Consider the following 15880-nt stretch of genomic DNA (forward strand, 5'->3'; position numbering starts at 1 on the left):
CTCATCTAATTCCTGATGAAGGCCTTATTATTATTACTCTTAGTTTACAGATGTCTGAGTCACTGTAAGGTTAAGCCAAAGACACAATCATATCATCAAACAATATCTTTTCCCCCTCTTTTGATGGAATCTTATGTAAGATCAAAAATAATTGTGGGAAAAAATAAATGTATTATATTCTCCAGATAAATGTATTCTGTTCTTGAGATGAACTGAGAAAATATATATGTCCAAGGTAAAAATACAGAATAATTATTTATATATGACTATATCGTTGGTTCATGGGAAAATTGTAGAACAGAGCAAGTCTTGGAACAAATAATATGAATGAGCCTATACACTAAAGTATCTTTCCCAGTTGTTAAGGTCTTACACCTTGAGAACAACTCATAATTTCTTTTTTTCTCATCTCACTTCCTCATATTGGGACCAAAGGCGACTTATTATTGCCTGATGTTTTTTGGTTATTGATCTGTTCCAGGTATCAGTGAAGTACTGAAGCAGAAAATGGTAAAATTTTTATTGAGGTAACAGGGTAAAGGTCACTTCCTCTTAATATATTTTTCTTGAATTTTTTTTAAGGTAACATTACAGATCTCCCCTTTCTCTGACATCAGCATCATTGATTTGCAAGTAGAGCTTTTGGGACTGGTTGTGTGCCTCTTCAAAGAAGAAAAATATCCCTTTGTAAGAATGTATTCTAGCAGTGGGATCCTGAATTACTAGTGTAAGAATTAGTTAGTGAAGAGAAGGTAGACACTTTTTAAATTATTAAAGTACAGTTGGTATATCACATCTCTAATGTTTCCAGGGAAGGACTACTGAAGAATTTATCATTTGTAGATTTATTTCCTTACAAAGCTTGTCTCCTTTTTACTTATCTTCATGAAAATTTCAGTGGTTCAGTTCTCATAAAAATATCATTTATGCTAGTTATGAAGAGAGCCAGAAAGGGTTAGAAGGTTACACTGTGGCAGAGTAAGCTGCCAGTCCTATATAAAAAACCTGCGAACAGAAACACAAGGCCCTCTGTTCTCCTCATTATGTTCATGCTTTCGATGCTTTGAGGAGAGACAACACTTACTTAGCAAGTATAAAAAAATTGTGAGAGTGATTTCACCTATTCCCAGGCTGAATCTGCAAAAAAGCTTTAAAGAGTTTGCATGCTTTTGAGTTTTCTGGGCCCAATTCTCTGTCAATTGTTATTTCCCCTGAATGTTCACCAGATTTTGAATGAATTTAAATTGAGAAGCTATTTTTGTTTCTGGATAAATTATATAGTGAAACACTACCAGTAGAAAACAGGGAAGGGGCTATTAATACAAAGATCTTTCTTTAATGCAAAATAATGATGAGTTTGAAAAGAGAGCACACAACAGATGAACATAGTTTTTGTGTGTTTAACTTTATGAGTGAAAGAATAAGAAATAGCCAAGACAAATTCATAAGAGAAGAAAGTATAGAACAGTCATGGTCAAGCGGGAATGTTTTCTTCCCTCATTCATTGTCTAATGGAATGTGTGTAACACTAATTTCAAACTTTAAAATGGGGGAAACAACAAAGAATGTAAATTCCATCTAAAAATATAAAATATAATGCCAAGAAATCTATTACTTGGCAACTAATGGGTAGTGCACCTATTCTGCTTTATTGACTATGCCTATGCCTATGACTATTTGACTGTGTGGATCACAATAAACTGTGGAAAATTCTGAAAGAGATGGGAATACCAGACCACCTGACCTGCCTCTTGAGAAACCTATATGCAGATCAGGAAGCAACAGTTAGAACTGGACATGGCACAACAGACTGGTTCCAAATAGGAAAAGGAGTACATCAAGGCTGTATATTGGCACCCTGCTTACTTAACTTATATGCAGAGTACATCATGAGAAACGCTGGGCTGGAGGAAGTACAGGCTGGAATCAAGATTGCCAGGAGAAATATAAATAACCTCAGATTATTTAGATGACACCACCGTTATGGCAGAAAGTGAAGAAGAACTAAAGAGCCTCTTGATGAAAGTAAAAGAGGAGAGTGAAAAAGTTGGCTTAAAGCTCAACATTCAGAAAATGAAGATCATGGCATCTGGTCCCATCACTTCATGGGAAATAGATGGGGAAACAGTGGAAACAGTGTCAGACTTTATTTTTTTGGGCTCCAAAATCACTGCAGATGGTGATTGCAGCCATGAAATTAAAAGATGCTTACTCCTTGGAAGGAAAGTTATGACCAACCTAGCCAGCATATTAAAAAGCAGAGACATTACTTTGCCAACAAAGGTCCATCTAGTCAAGGCTATGGTTTTTCCTGTGGTCATGTATGGATGTGAGAGTTGGACTGTGAAGAAAGCTGAGAACTGAAGAATTGATGCTTTTGAACTGTGGTGTTGGAGAAGACTCTTGAGAGTCCCTTGGACTGCAAGGAGATCCAACCAGTCCATCCTAAAGGAAATCAGTCCTGAATATTCATTGGAAGGACTGATGCTGAAGCTGAAACTCCAATACTTTGGCCACCTGATGCAAAGAGCTGACTCATTGGAAAAGACCCTGATGCTGGGAAAGATTGAAGGGAGGAGGAGACAGTGATGACAGAAGACGATGTGGTTGGATGGCATCTCCAACTTGATGGACATGAGTCTGAGCAAGCTCTGGGAGTTGGTGATGGACAGGGAGGCCTGGCGTGCTGCGATTCATGGTGTCACAAAGAGCCAGACAAGATTGAGTGACTGAACTGAACTGAACTGAACTAAGTAGTGCAAAACCCTCCTAGAAGATAGGAGTAGGGGCTACAAATTCCCAAACCAAAACCATTACTAGAAGGGGTAGAAAATGGGACTATGTCCAAGAAACCTGTTTCATTAAAAAAAAAAAAAATTCTGCCAAATCCTGTTGCATCTATTCTATCACAAAGCAAAAAGTACTATGTGAATTTACTTCTGAAAAACATAAATATATTATCAAATGCCAGAAGGAATTTCTCACAGAATTCATAATAATGCATGTAGGTATGAAACTGGCCTGACCACTATCTGCCCTTCATCCAAATCCAAAGGCATTGCATGGCTTAAGTGTCTGGTGCCATGCTTCTTGCTGCAAGATCCCTTCAGCTGTCCCCCATTATTCTTAGGGTAAGGAATGAAACACCAGAATGGGCCTAAAATGCCCTTGATTCTTACTTTACTTCGCTAATCTTGGCTCTCACTGATTTGAGCAAATTGAATACTCTACTAAAATTTCTGTTTTGTTACTGACTTTGGCGCTTTTGTTATGTTTGTTTAAAGAACACTCCTTACTTCCTTTTTCTTTGCTTAATCTTGGTCACATTTCCATGACGGTGTCAGTCCCTCTGGCTAGACTTCTCTGAAGCCCTCCGCTTATAAACTTTCATAGCATACTATCAACCTCCCAGTGGTATAACTGCTAAGAATGTATCTTGTTTGTAAACCACTCTGTCTAGTTTTGCATAGTCACCCAAATGAAGTAAGGCTTTTCTCTGCAGGCTGTAAGGCCTGGACATGCAATTGTCTTCTGCACCACTGGGTTCCCAGCACCTTGGCTGAACACCTGCTTCATAGTGGTACTCAATAAATATTTAATGAATAAATATATCCATTCATCATCCCAGAATCCTATCAGGTTGGTGCAAAAATAACTGTAGTTTGGCATTGTTGAGCTTTGCTGTTTGATATTGGAATACATTCTTAAATAAATGTGATTAAGTTATATATCATTTCAATGCAAGTTTCTTGCTTTATGTTTTTTTGCTAATGACATTACTTGCTTTGTATTTTATATTTATTTTAGATTAGATTTGGAAATGATGTTAGACAAAAAGAAAATTCAAGTGATTTTGCTATTCGAGTTCAAAATGGGTCATAAAGCAGTAGAAACAACTTGCAATATCAACACATTTGGCCCAAGAACTGCTAACGAGCATTCAGTGCAGTGGTGGTTCAAGAGAGATGAGAGCAAAGGAGATGAGAGCCTTGAAGATGACGAGGGCAGTGGCCACCATCGGAGGTTGACAACAACCAATTAAGAGCCATCATCAAAGCTTATCCTCTTACAACTACATGAGAAGTTGTCCAAGAACTCATCATCGACCATTCTACTGTCATTTGCATGCGTGCATGTGTGCTAAATCACCTCAGTCATGTCCTACTCTTTGTGACCCTAAGGACTGTAGCCTGCCAGGCTCCTCTGTTAATTTGAAGCAAAATGGAAAGGTGAAAAAGCTTGATAAGTGGATGTCTCATGAGCTGATCACAAATCAAAAAATATAATAATAAATAGTCATTTTAAATATCCTCTTATTCTATGCAACAACAATGAACCATTTCTCAATCACCTTGTGACGTGTGACAAAAAGCAGATTTTATACAACAACAGCTCAGTGGCTGGACCAAAAAAAAAAACCCCAAATAACCTCCAAAGCACTTCCCGAAGTCACACTTGCACCAAAAAAATGTCAAGGTCACTGTTTGGTGGTCTTCTGCCTATCTGATCCACTACAGCTTTCTGAATCCCAGCGGAACCATTACATCTGAGCAGTATGTTCAGCAAATCAACAAGGTGCACCAAAAACTCCAAGGCCTGCAGCCAGCATTGGTCAACAGAGTGGGCCCAATTCTTCTCCATGACAACATCTGACCACACATTGCACAACCAATGCTTAAAATGTTCAACGAATTGAGCTATGGAGTTTTGCCTCATCCTCCATATTCATCTGACCTCTTGCCAACTGACTACTACTTCTTCAAGCATTTCTACAACTTTTTACAGGGAAAAAGCTTCCACAATCAGCAGGAGGCAGAAAATGTTTTGCAAGGGTTTGTTCATTCCAGGGCATGGATTTTTTATGCTAAAGTAATAGACACACTTATTTCCCATTGACAAAAATGTGTTGATTGTAATGGCTCCTGTTTTGATTAATAGAGATGAACCTAGTTGAACCTAGTTATGATTGAAAAACCATGGTCTGAAATTGCAATTACTTTTTTAACAACCTAATAGAATATGACTTACATCCAAGGTTTGAAGTTTATCTGTGGCTAAGTCAAGGAGATTGTCTTTTTCTTGAACATGGTGGTACAGTTGGAAAGGAAACCATTATTCATGGAATAATCAGCCCATGCTCTAGCTAACTGGAAACTCTCACCTAACAAATAATGGCAAACTAATGAAGAATGTAACTGACCTTAATGGAATTTTTCTGCCTGTTCATCTAACCCGCTCCATCTTGGAGACTTAGTTCATATATACCTCTCATTTAGGCCTGCCTCAAATCTCTACCAACTCAATCTTCACTTATCTCTTCCATTTTACTGTCTAAGTTACTAGATGTTCAAGCTGGGTTTAGAAAAGGCAGAGGAAGCAGAGATCAAATTGCCAACATTAACTGAATCATAGAGAAAGTAAGGAAATTCCAGAAAAATATCTACTTCTACTTCATTGACTATGCTAAAGCCTTTGACTGTGTGGATCACAACAAATTGTGGAAAATTCTTAAAGAGTGAGGATTCCAGACCACCTTTACCTTTCTCATGAGAAACCTGTAATGTGGATCAAAAAGCAACAGGTAGAACCAGACATGAAACAACAGACTGGTTCAAAATTGGGAAAGAAGAAAGACAAGGCTGTATATTGTCACCTGGTTACTTAGCTTATATGCAGAATATATCATGTGAAATTCCAGACTGGATGAATCACAAGCTGGAATCAAGACTGCCAGGAAAAAGTTCAACAACCTCAGATATGCAGATGATACCATTCTAATGGCAGAAAGTGAAGAGGAACTAAACAGCCTCTTGATGAGGGTGAAAGAAGAGAGTGTAAAGGCTTGCTTAAAACTCAATATTCAAAAAACTAAGATCATGGCACCTGGTCCCATTAATTCATGGCAATTAGAAGGGGGAAAAGTGGAAGCAATGACAGGTTTTATTTTCTTGGGCTCCAAAATCCCTGCAAATGGTGACTGCAGTCATGTAATCATTAATAAAAGATGCTTGCTCCTTAGAAGGAAAACTATGACAAATCTTGACAGCATATTGGGCTTTCCTGGTGCCTCAGATGGTAAAGAACCTGCCTTCAATGCAAAAGACCTGGGTTCAATGCCTGGGTCAGGGAGATCCCTGGAGAAAGAAATGGCTACCCACTCCAGTATTCTTGCCTGGAGAATCCCATAGCCAAGTGGAGCCTGGCAGGCTACATGCACTCCATGGGGTGATACAGAGTCAGACATGACTGAGTGACTAAGCACAGGCAGCATATTAAAAAAGCAAAGACATCACTTTTCTGACAAAGGTCTATATAGTAAAAGCTATGGTTTCTCCAGTAGTCAAGTAACGATTTGAGAGTTGGACCATAAAGAAGGCTGAGTGCTGAAGAACTGGGGTTTTTTAGTTTTGTGCTCGAGAAGACTCTTGAGAGTCCTTTGGACTGCAAGGAGATCAAACTAGTCAATCCTAATTGAAAGCACCCTAAATATGCATTGGAAGGACTGATGCTGCTGCGGAAGTTCCAATACTTTGGCCACCTGATGCGAAGAGCTGCCTCATTGGAAAAGACCTTGATGCTGGGGAAAAATGGAATGTAAAAGAAGAAAGGAACAACAGAGGATGAGATGGCTACATAGCATCAGTGGACTCAATGGACATGAATCTATGTAAATTTTTGCAGATAGTGAAGGACAGGGAAGCCTGGTGTGCTGCAGTCCATGGAGTTGCAAAGAGTCAGACACGATTTAGTGACTGAACAACAACAAAGTTACTAGAAGTGTTTATAATAAAGGCCCCAAAAGAGTAATCAAGGTGAGTCTGCCAAAGTCAGTGGTCTGCATGTGGGGCTTTGTAAGGAATCATTTGCTTGATGAGTTCATCTTGGTCTACAAATATAATGTGATTGTACTGTAACTCTGTCTGCTCAGGATTCTGAAATAGGTATTAGGAAATGTCTTACCAGTAAAGGATTGAAGTTTATAAATTAGTAAGTCTGTTCATTAATTTATAATGAGAAGGACAAGCATTGAGTGAACATGACTGTGATGTTAGTCCAACCAAGTGTTTTTTTTCCTGTAGATATGAAAATTGTTAGAAGTTTGCTCAGTAAGCCCTGGAATCAGAACAAGGGAATAACAAATATTGAATGGCATCAGGCTTTGATGGTGTTATTTCCCTCCTACCTCAGGGCTATAAACACACTGGCAATAAAAAACAGAAACATTCTTGAGTCTTTAAAAGGACACTATTAAAATTATGCTAGGACAATTGGTATGAAGATTACTCAAGGCAAACTTGGACATATGATTGTTAGGGATGTTAAATACCAGGAAGAAGGTGGCATCCACTCTTTCCTAAAGAACGTTCAGAAAGACACTTCTAATTGCTTCTCATTTTTCTGAGCCTCTGTATTTTACCAAACCATCTTCTTGTTCAAGAGGTGTAGTAGTCAGACCTCCAAGATGACCCATGAGATTTTTCCTCATCTAGTCACATACCCTGGGGTATATAACCTGAAACTTTCATGAGACTATGATGGGAAAGTCATTCTTTTGATTAGGTTATATTTATGGGATAGTTGCTTTTGTGATTATGTTCCTTTATATTAAACTCTTTCATAGCATCCTGGAGATAGTTTTCCCTACTGGTTCTGAGGAAGTAAGCGTCCATGTTGTGTATCAGGTTATATGCCAGGGAAGAAACGCTTCTAGAAGCTAAGGAGCTATATACATACACCAGAGCTTCCCTGGTGGCTCAGATGGTGAAGAATCCACCTGCAATGCAGGAGACCTGGATTTAACCCTTTGTCAGGAAGATCCCCTGGAGAAGTGAATGGATGCTCACTCCAGTATTCTTGCCTGGAGAATTCCATGGACAGGGGAGCCTGACAGGCTACAGCTCATGGAGTCACAAAGAGCTGGACATGACTGAGCAACTATGCACACACATATATGTTGTATAAGCCACAACTATAGGAACTGGCTTTTGCGGCAACCAGTGAGCTGAAGACCCCAAGCCTCGAATGAGACAATGGCCCTGGCTAATACCTTGATTGCAGTCTATGAGAACCTGAGCAGAGGATACACCTAAGCCTTGCTGTGCCCAGACTCCATATCCAAAGAAATGGTGAGTTAGTGTAGTGTGTCATTTTAATTACCATTACACTGGTGGTACTTTGTTACTCAGTAAAATAAAACTAATACAGCAAGCTTTATCTACTCATTTCTAAATTTGGGTAATATTCAATTCCTGCTAGTAAGCATATCAGAGTTATATCCTTGAGAGCAAAGATAAGGTCTTATTCTTATTGGTATACACCAAAGTGTCCATCACAATGCTGGGTCAGTAGACAGTTTTCTTTTCTATTTTTTTTTTTTTTGACAGTTTTCTAAAATAAATAAACAAATAAGACAAATAAGCAAGTAAATAAATAAATGATAACTAGCTAGCTAGATAAAATTATTTTATTAATTTATAGTAAATCATTTTTATTTTAATTTTCTGTACCTCAAAAGAGAGGGTAGAACACTACTAAAAATATTGTCAAACTCTCTTGCATCAAACTCCCTTGCTTGAAGTACACTCTATTACTTGAACATGTGGCACAGGCTTTGCATGATTTGCTTCTGATTCCTTCATCAATTTTTTCTACCCTCATATTCTTTTTTCACATGCTCCAACCACACTATATTTCATTCCAGTGATGAGCTTTTTATTTTTTCTAATAGAAAGAGTATTATTATTCATGCAATAGCCCTTTCATGAGAAATTGAATGAGATTATGCATATGTGCTTACTCAGTCATGTCCGACTCTTTGTGACCCCATGGACTGCAGCCCGCCAGGCTCCTTTGTCCAGGAGATTTTCCTGGCAAGAATTCTGGAATGGGTTGCCATTTCCTTCTCCAGAGGATCTTCCCAACCCAGGGATCAAACCCAGGTCTTCCAAATTGCAGGCAGATTCTTTACCATTTGAGCCACCAGGGAAGCCCAAATGAGATAATGTGTTAAATTAAATCAGAGCAATGTTTAGCTTCTAAAAAGCGAATGATGAATGCCAGCTCTTAATAATTTTACTAGACCTTTTCAAACGCTCTTTCACTCCACTTTTCTTACTGCTTTCTCTTTCTTTTCCCAGCTAAGTAGCTGATTCAGCTTCAGGTTTTAGTTTAAATACATTTATTTTGGAAGTCTTTCCTGACACCACCCACCACTGTCCCTAGATTAAGACTTCTTGTTACATCGAGCCACAGTTCATTAGACTTTCCTTTCATAGCACTTGTTATAATGACAAGTAAAAACCATTTATATGATTTATGATTAGTTGTGTAAAGTCTGCCTCTTCTTCTAAAATCATAAGGTTCATGAGGGCAAAGACCCTATCTGCCTTATTTATTATTGGTTCCCTAATTCCAGTATAAGGTTTGACACATAAGACCTGTTCAAAACTATTTGTAAATGGTAAAAATATATATATATAGAAATGATTATAGGAAAAGCATTCATTAAGAAAGAAATTATCAAAGCAATGGCCCTTACATTTTCTTGCTACAAATGTAAGATAAATAAAAAATGAAGAGGGTCAAATAGTGAATTAAATGGAAACATATGTATTTAAATTAGGTGAAATTAATTGTGTCAAAGGTATTTAATTTTTCAAAATATCACATTACAGAAGAATTCAAAGAGTCACTCTAGCTGCAACTATATTCATTATTTCAGGTTTGACTGGAAAAAAGACAGAGTTGGCAGTTTATTTCTCCATCCCTCATGTGTTACATGGCTAAATTTAGCTATTGTAATAAACAGACCCCCAAATTTCATAAGTACAATGAATGTTTACTTTGAGTTGTAACAACCTAATGTGGGTGTTTTAGTTAAGTGGCTTTTTTGTAGGCAGAGATTCAGGAATTGCAGTCTCTTCTCATCTTATGATTCTGCCATCCTACCCCAGGAGAGGAAAGAACAAGGGGGACTATGAGTGAGAAGTTTTTATGGACCATACTGGAAATGGAGCACCTCGCTCCTGCTACCATTCTGTGAGTAGCAACTTCAACATTGGTACAGCTCAGCAGAAAATATGCTGGAAATACTGTCTAGCTGTATCCGCAGAAAGAAGAGGAGGTTGATGTGGGTGAGAGTTTAGCCAGTCTCTGCCATGACATGCCAAAAATTAAATGTGTTCTCTATCCTTGTATCACTCCAAAGTTGAGCAGGTTTATACAACAGTGAGTGGATATTTATTTTAATATACCCAAGACATGTCTGTAATCTTCCAGAATGTAAAAAGATATAAGCATTATGTTATGTCAAAATGACCCCAAATGCCATGAATTTAGCATGATAACAGCAACCTTGATTAAGTCAAGTATCAACCTTCCTAGTACATAAAAACATTAATAAATTAGGCTTTTCCCCTCTCTATTTTTAACAGAATATTTGGGAATTAGATTATTACAGCCCAGTTATTTCTAAAGATGAGTAACACTTCCACAGGGCACTGCTAAAATGCACTGAGGCATTTTAATTGCCTATGAATATTCAAAACCTCATTATTGTTGCAGTTTATAATTCTCAAATTCCCTTGACAAAAATGTGCAGCATAAAGGAAAAAAAAAGGTAATCCATTTAAAAGCGTTGACATCTATGTTCAACCATTTCACATTAGTTCTTAGCTTCTGAGTTTATACATTACAGTTCATTTTGTGGAGATACTAAGATTGTGTGCATTCTTCACCCTTCAAAGTACAACCTGTTGATTGTGTACATTTCCTGCTCAGAGCATATGATATTTTATATAAGACATTACATGTATAGAACTGACATGAAATTAAGACTGAAATTTGGATGAAGATAAAGATTTGTATGCAATAGAAAGCAAAACCAGAAGTTAAGAATATCTTCTCTGGTTTTGCTAGAATCATGATGGTAAAGCAGCAATGGAAACAAATTTGTAATTCTAAGCACTAGAATACCAAGATGAATTCCATTGGAAACACACACACACACACACACACACAATTCTGCAAACAAGGAGACAGACATCTTTATTAGATCATCAAAACAGACTTGGAAGAAAGTCAAGGAAGTTATACCAGTCCTCCCCCACTATGAGACAGGTTTTACTTAGATGTCTGTAGACTAGTTTTTTCTTTCTATAAATATTTATGGGATTCCTGCATGTGCCAAGAACCTTGTCAGTAGGAGGAGACATATTGATGCATAAAGTAAGAGTAGTAATCTCACGTAGCTCAGAACACATCTATCTCTATTTTCATGTCCACTCTTACCAATCTCTAATTTCTTTCCTTTTCTTTCTTCACCATCTTAATTCTCTTAAAAAAAAAAAAATAGTCCTTCAGCAAACACTGACAGCATACTCACTGAATTTAAGAGAATGTATTAGATGATAGTATCTAGTTGCTCATGGGACATTCAGAGTACGGACACATAAACCTACAATGATAGAACAATGTGGAAGCAGAGAAAAGAAAATAAAGGATGTTTTAGTTTATGACCCTATCCAGCCTACAGCATTAGGAAAACCTTCTCTGAGAAGTTGACAACTTATTTAAATAATAAAAGATCAATTTAAGTCAGTCAGCTAAGCAATAGTAGACCTGGGAGAGCTGGTTCAAAATTCTGCTCCTGCTGCTGCTGCTGCTAAGTCGCTTCAGTCGTGTCCGACTCTGTGCGACCCCATAGACGGCAGCCCACCAGGCTCCCCTGTCCCTGGGATTATCCAGGCAAGAACACTGGAGTCGGTTGCCATTTCCTTCTCCAATGCATGAAAGTGAAAAGTGAAAGTGAAGTTGCTCAGTCATGTCCAACCCTTGCGACCCCATGGACTGCACCCTACCAAGCTCCTCAGTCCAAAATTCTAGGTAAAGGTAAAAGCAAGAAAAAGGCAAAGTGAAGAGAAAGAGCAGGAATTGTGTGTGGAATAAAAGTTTGGGTTTCTGGCTGCAATCCAAAGGCTGGCAATGGAGCCCTATCCAGACCACTTGTGGTCTGAAGTGAGAGTTAGACCTTTTGATGGAGATTGAGGGGGGATATTTGGAAGGCCGATAGTCCATGCTGACATCCGCAATGACTGTGCAGTCTTAAGCTCAGCACTCTTGACATGTCAAACATTTTTAAAAACACTTTTTAGAGGTAAATTCACCACATCTGTATACATACGCTGTGGGAAGTAGCCTTGAATATACAGACTTTCTCCCTGATTTCTGCTGAGTAATAGCATTGATCTCTTCCTTGCGTTTTTCAAAATAACTTTATTTATCCATTTATTTCATGTTTAGCTGGTTGGGGTCTTCGTTCCTGTGCAGGCTTTAGTCTAGATGCGGTGAGGGGTGGCTACTCTCCACTTGCTGTGTGAGGGCTTCTCGTTGCAATGGCTCCTCTTGATATGGAGCATGGGCTCTAGGGCGCCCAGACTCAGTAGTTGTGGCTCCCAGGCTCTAGAGCACAGGCTCAATAGAAGTGGTGCAACGGCTTAGTTGCTCTTTGGCATGTGGTATGTTCCCAGCCTAGGGATCAAACCCAGGTCTCCTGTGTTGGTAGGTAGATTCTTTACCACCGAGCTATTAGGGAAGCCCCCTTCCCTATATTCTTACAAAGTTGAAATATCCTAATATTTAACAGGAAACTTAACAAAAGTAGAACTTGAGGGAATCATTTTAAAACATGACATAAAATAATTATATTTCATATGTGTTTGTGTGTGTGCTTAGTAATTCACTCATGTCTAACTCTTTATAACCCCATGGACTATAGCCTGCCAGGCACCTCTGTCCATGGGGATTCTCCAGGCAAGAATACTAAAATGGGTTGCCATGCCCTCCTTTAAGGGATCTTCCCAAGCCAGGGATCAAACACAGGTCACCCTCTTTGCAGGCAGATTCTTTACAGTCTGAGCCACCATATTAATGGACAGATGAGAGGGAACACTATAACAGAAAAGGGGGTGTGAATTTAACAGGTAGTTTAAGAAACAAGAGATATATGTAGCTACTGCTAAGTCATTTCAGTCGTGTCTGACCCTGTGCAACCCCACAGACAGCAGCCCACCAGGCTCCCCCGTCCCTGGGATTCTCCAGGCAAGAATACTGGAGTGGGATGCCATTGCCTTCTCCAGAATATGTAGCTAGTAAGCATATTAAAAATCTCAAGTTTATTAACAAACACAAAGGATGAAAACTATAACTAGATGCCATTTTTTTCAATATGAATCTATGCTAATATTTATTAAATATGTAATCTATAAGAACATGCTATGTAAAACTCTATATATATTAATACAATTAATAAAACCATCTTATTTGGGTGGTTACTATTATACTATTGTAGTAATTTTTATAAATGATAAAACTGAGACAAACAAAGGCTATGCATTTGTCCCTGGCAGGAGATTCTGAATCAAACTGACAAATATCTAATACACAGCAGAACTCAGTGCTGGAAATGCTACAGCAGAATGGCATGCTTGCAGATACCACAAGGTTAACTTGGTACAAATTTCCTACAGAGCAACTTCTCAGCAAAAATGAAAAGCTTTAAAATCCAGTAAATCTTTAAAATGTTCCATCTCTACAAATTTTTACTGAAGGAAAAAAGTCAGAGATCAGTGATGTTCAAGGAAGTTCACAGGAATGTTACAAAGAGAGCACAATTTTATAACCAAATATTTCAGTGGCGACCCACTCCAGTACTCTTGCCTGGAAAATGCCATGGATGGAGGAGCCTGGTGGGCTGCAGTCCATGGGGTCGCGAAGAGTCAGACACGACTGAGCGACTTCACTTTCACTTTTCACTTTCATGCATTGGAGAAGAAAACAGCAACCCACTCCAGTGTTCTTGCCTGGAGAATCCCAGGGATGGGGGAGCCTGGTGGGCTGCCATCTATGGGGTCGCACAAAGTCAGACACGACTGAAGTGACTTAGTAGCAGAAGCATTTGATAAAAGGTGTTTGGTTACAAACAATATAATATAGCCAGAAAGTAAAATGCTATTTTAAATCCTAATTTAAAGTAACTATCATAAGGATATAATAAGGTGGGGAAATGCCAATGATATAATGATATAAAAACAGTATTTCATGGAGGTGGTTCAAAATGGTAGCACTGGAAGATTCTGAACTCATATCCTCTCACTGACACAACAAATCTACAGTTACGTATGGAGCAATTCCCTGTGGGAAGGACCTGAAAACTAGTCGAACATCTCCTCCACAACGAAGAATAAAGGGACCACATCAATATGCATAGGAGAGGCAGAGACATGGTCTTCCCCAAAATTCCATCCCTGGTGTGGCACTCACTACTGAGAGGGATTTAAAAGATATGAAACTTCTTCAGGGGGAGGTGGGTTTTACTCCATATTAGACACTCCAACTCTTGATGAACCCCTGCAACGTCTGGGTTTGAAAACCAAAGGGGCTTGTGTCCAGGAGAACCATGGGGTATAGCGTATGGACAGTCTGCTCTTAAAAGGCTCACACAGACTCACTTGCCCTAGTTCAGTTCAGTAGCTCAGTCGTGTCCAACTCTTTGCGACCCCATGAACCACAGCACACCAGACTTCCCTCTCCATCACCAACTCCTGGAGTTCACTCAGACTCACGTCCATCGAGTCAGTGATGCCATCCAGCCATCTCATCCTTTGTTGTCCCCTTCTCCTCCTGCCCTCAATCTTTCCTAGCATCAGGGTCTTTTCAAATTTGTCAGCTCTTCGTATCAGGTGGCCAAAGTATTGGAGTTTCAGCTTCAGCATCAGTCCTTCCAATGAATATTCAGGACTGATTTCCTTTAGGATGGACTAGTTGGATCTCCTTGCAGTTCAAGGGACTCTCAAGAGTCTTCTCCAACACCACAGTTCAAAAGCATCAATTCTTTGGTGCTCAGCTTTCTTTATAGTCCAACTCTCACATCCATAATGACTACTGGAAAAACCATAGCCTTGACTAGACGGACCTTTGTTGGCAAAGTAATGTCTCTGCTTTTGAATATGCTCTCTAGGTTGGTCATAACTTTCCTTCCAAGGAGTAAACATCTTTTAATTTCCTGGCTGCAATCACCATCTGCAGTGATTTTGGAGCCCAGAAAAATAAAGTCAGCCACTGTTTCCACTGTTTCTCTATCTATTTGCCATGAAGTGATAGGACTGGATGCCATGATCTTCGTTTTCTGAATGTTGAGCTTTAAGCCAACTTTTTCATTCTCCTCTTTTACCTTCATCAAGAAGCTCTTTAGTTCTTCTTCACTTTCTGCCATAAGGGTGGTGTCATCTGCATAATCTGAGGTTATTGATATTTGTCCCGGCAATCTTGATTCCAGCCTGTGCTTCCTCCAGCCCAGCGTTTCTCATGATGTACTCTGCATATAAGTTAAATAAGCAAGGTGACTGTATACAGCCTTGACGTACTCCTTTTCCTATTTGGAACCAGTCTGTTGTTCCATGTCCAGTTCTGACTGTTGCTTCCTGATCTGCATATAGGTTTCTCAAGAGGCAGGTCAGGTGGTCTGGTATTCCCATCTCTTTAAGAATTTTCCACAGCTTACTGTTATCCACATAGTCAAAGTCTTGCCCCAGGAACCACTGAAAAAGCAACAGTCTGAATAGCACCTAAAACATATGTGAAAGAGGTTCATTCATTCATTGTAGAGGAACTATTGGAGGAGCATAAATTTGTTGGGAATCTTTCCATAGACAGAAGCACTGGCAGGTACCATTTTTGCATTTTCCATCTACCTTGCTAGTATTGCACTGGTGAGTACCATTTTGCAATTTCTATTGCTAGTGGACACATCTATCCCCCATTTTGCTGTTGCCGTCCCACCAAAATCAGCTGGGCATGCACAGCTCACACAGCAGACACCACT

Source organism: Bos javanicus, chromosome 22 (assembly GCF_032452875.1).
Source record: "Bos javanicus breed banteng chromosome 22, ARS-OSU_banteng_1.0, whole genome shotgun sequence".
In the NCBI taxonomy this organism is placed as follows: Eukaryota; Metazoa; Chordata; class Mammalia; order Artiodactyla; family Bovidae; genus Bos; species Bos javanicus.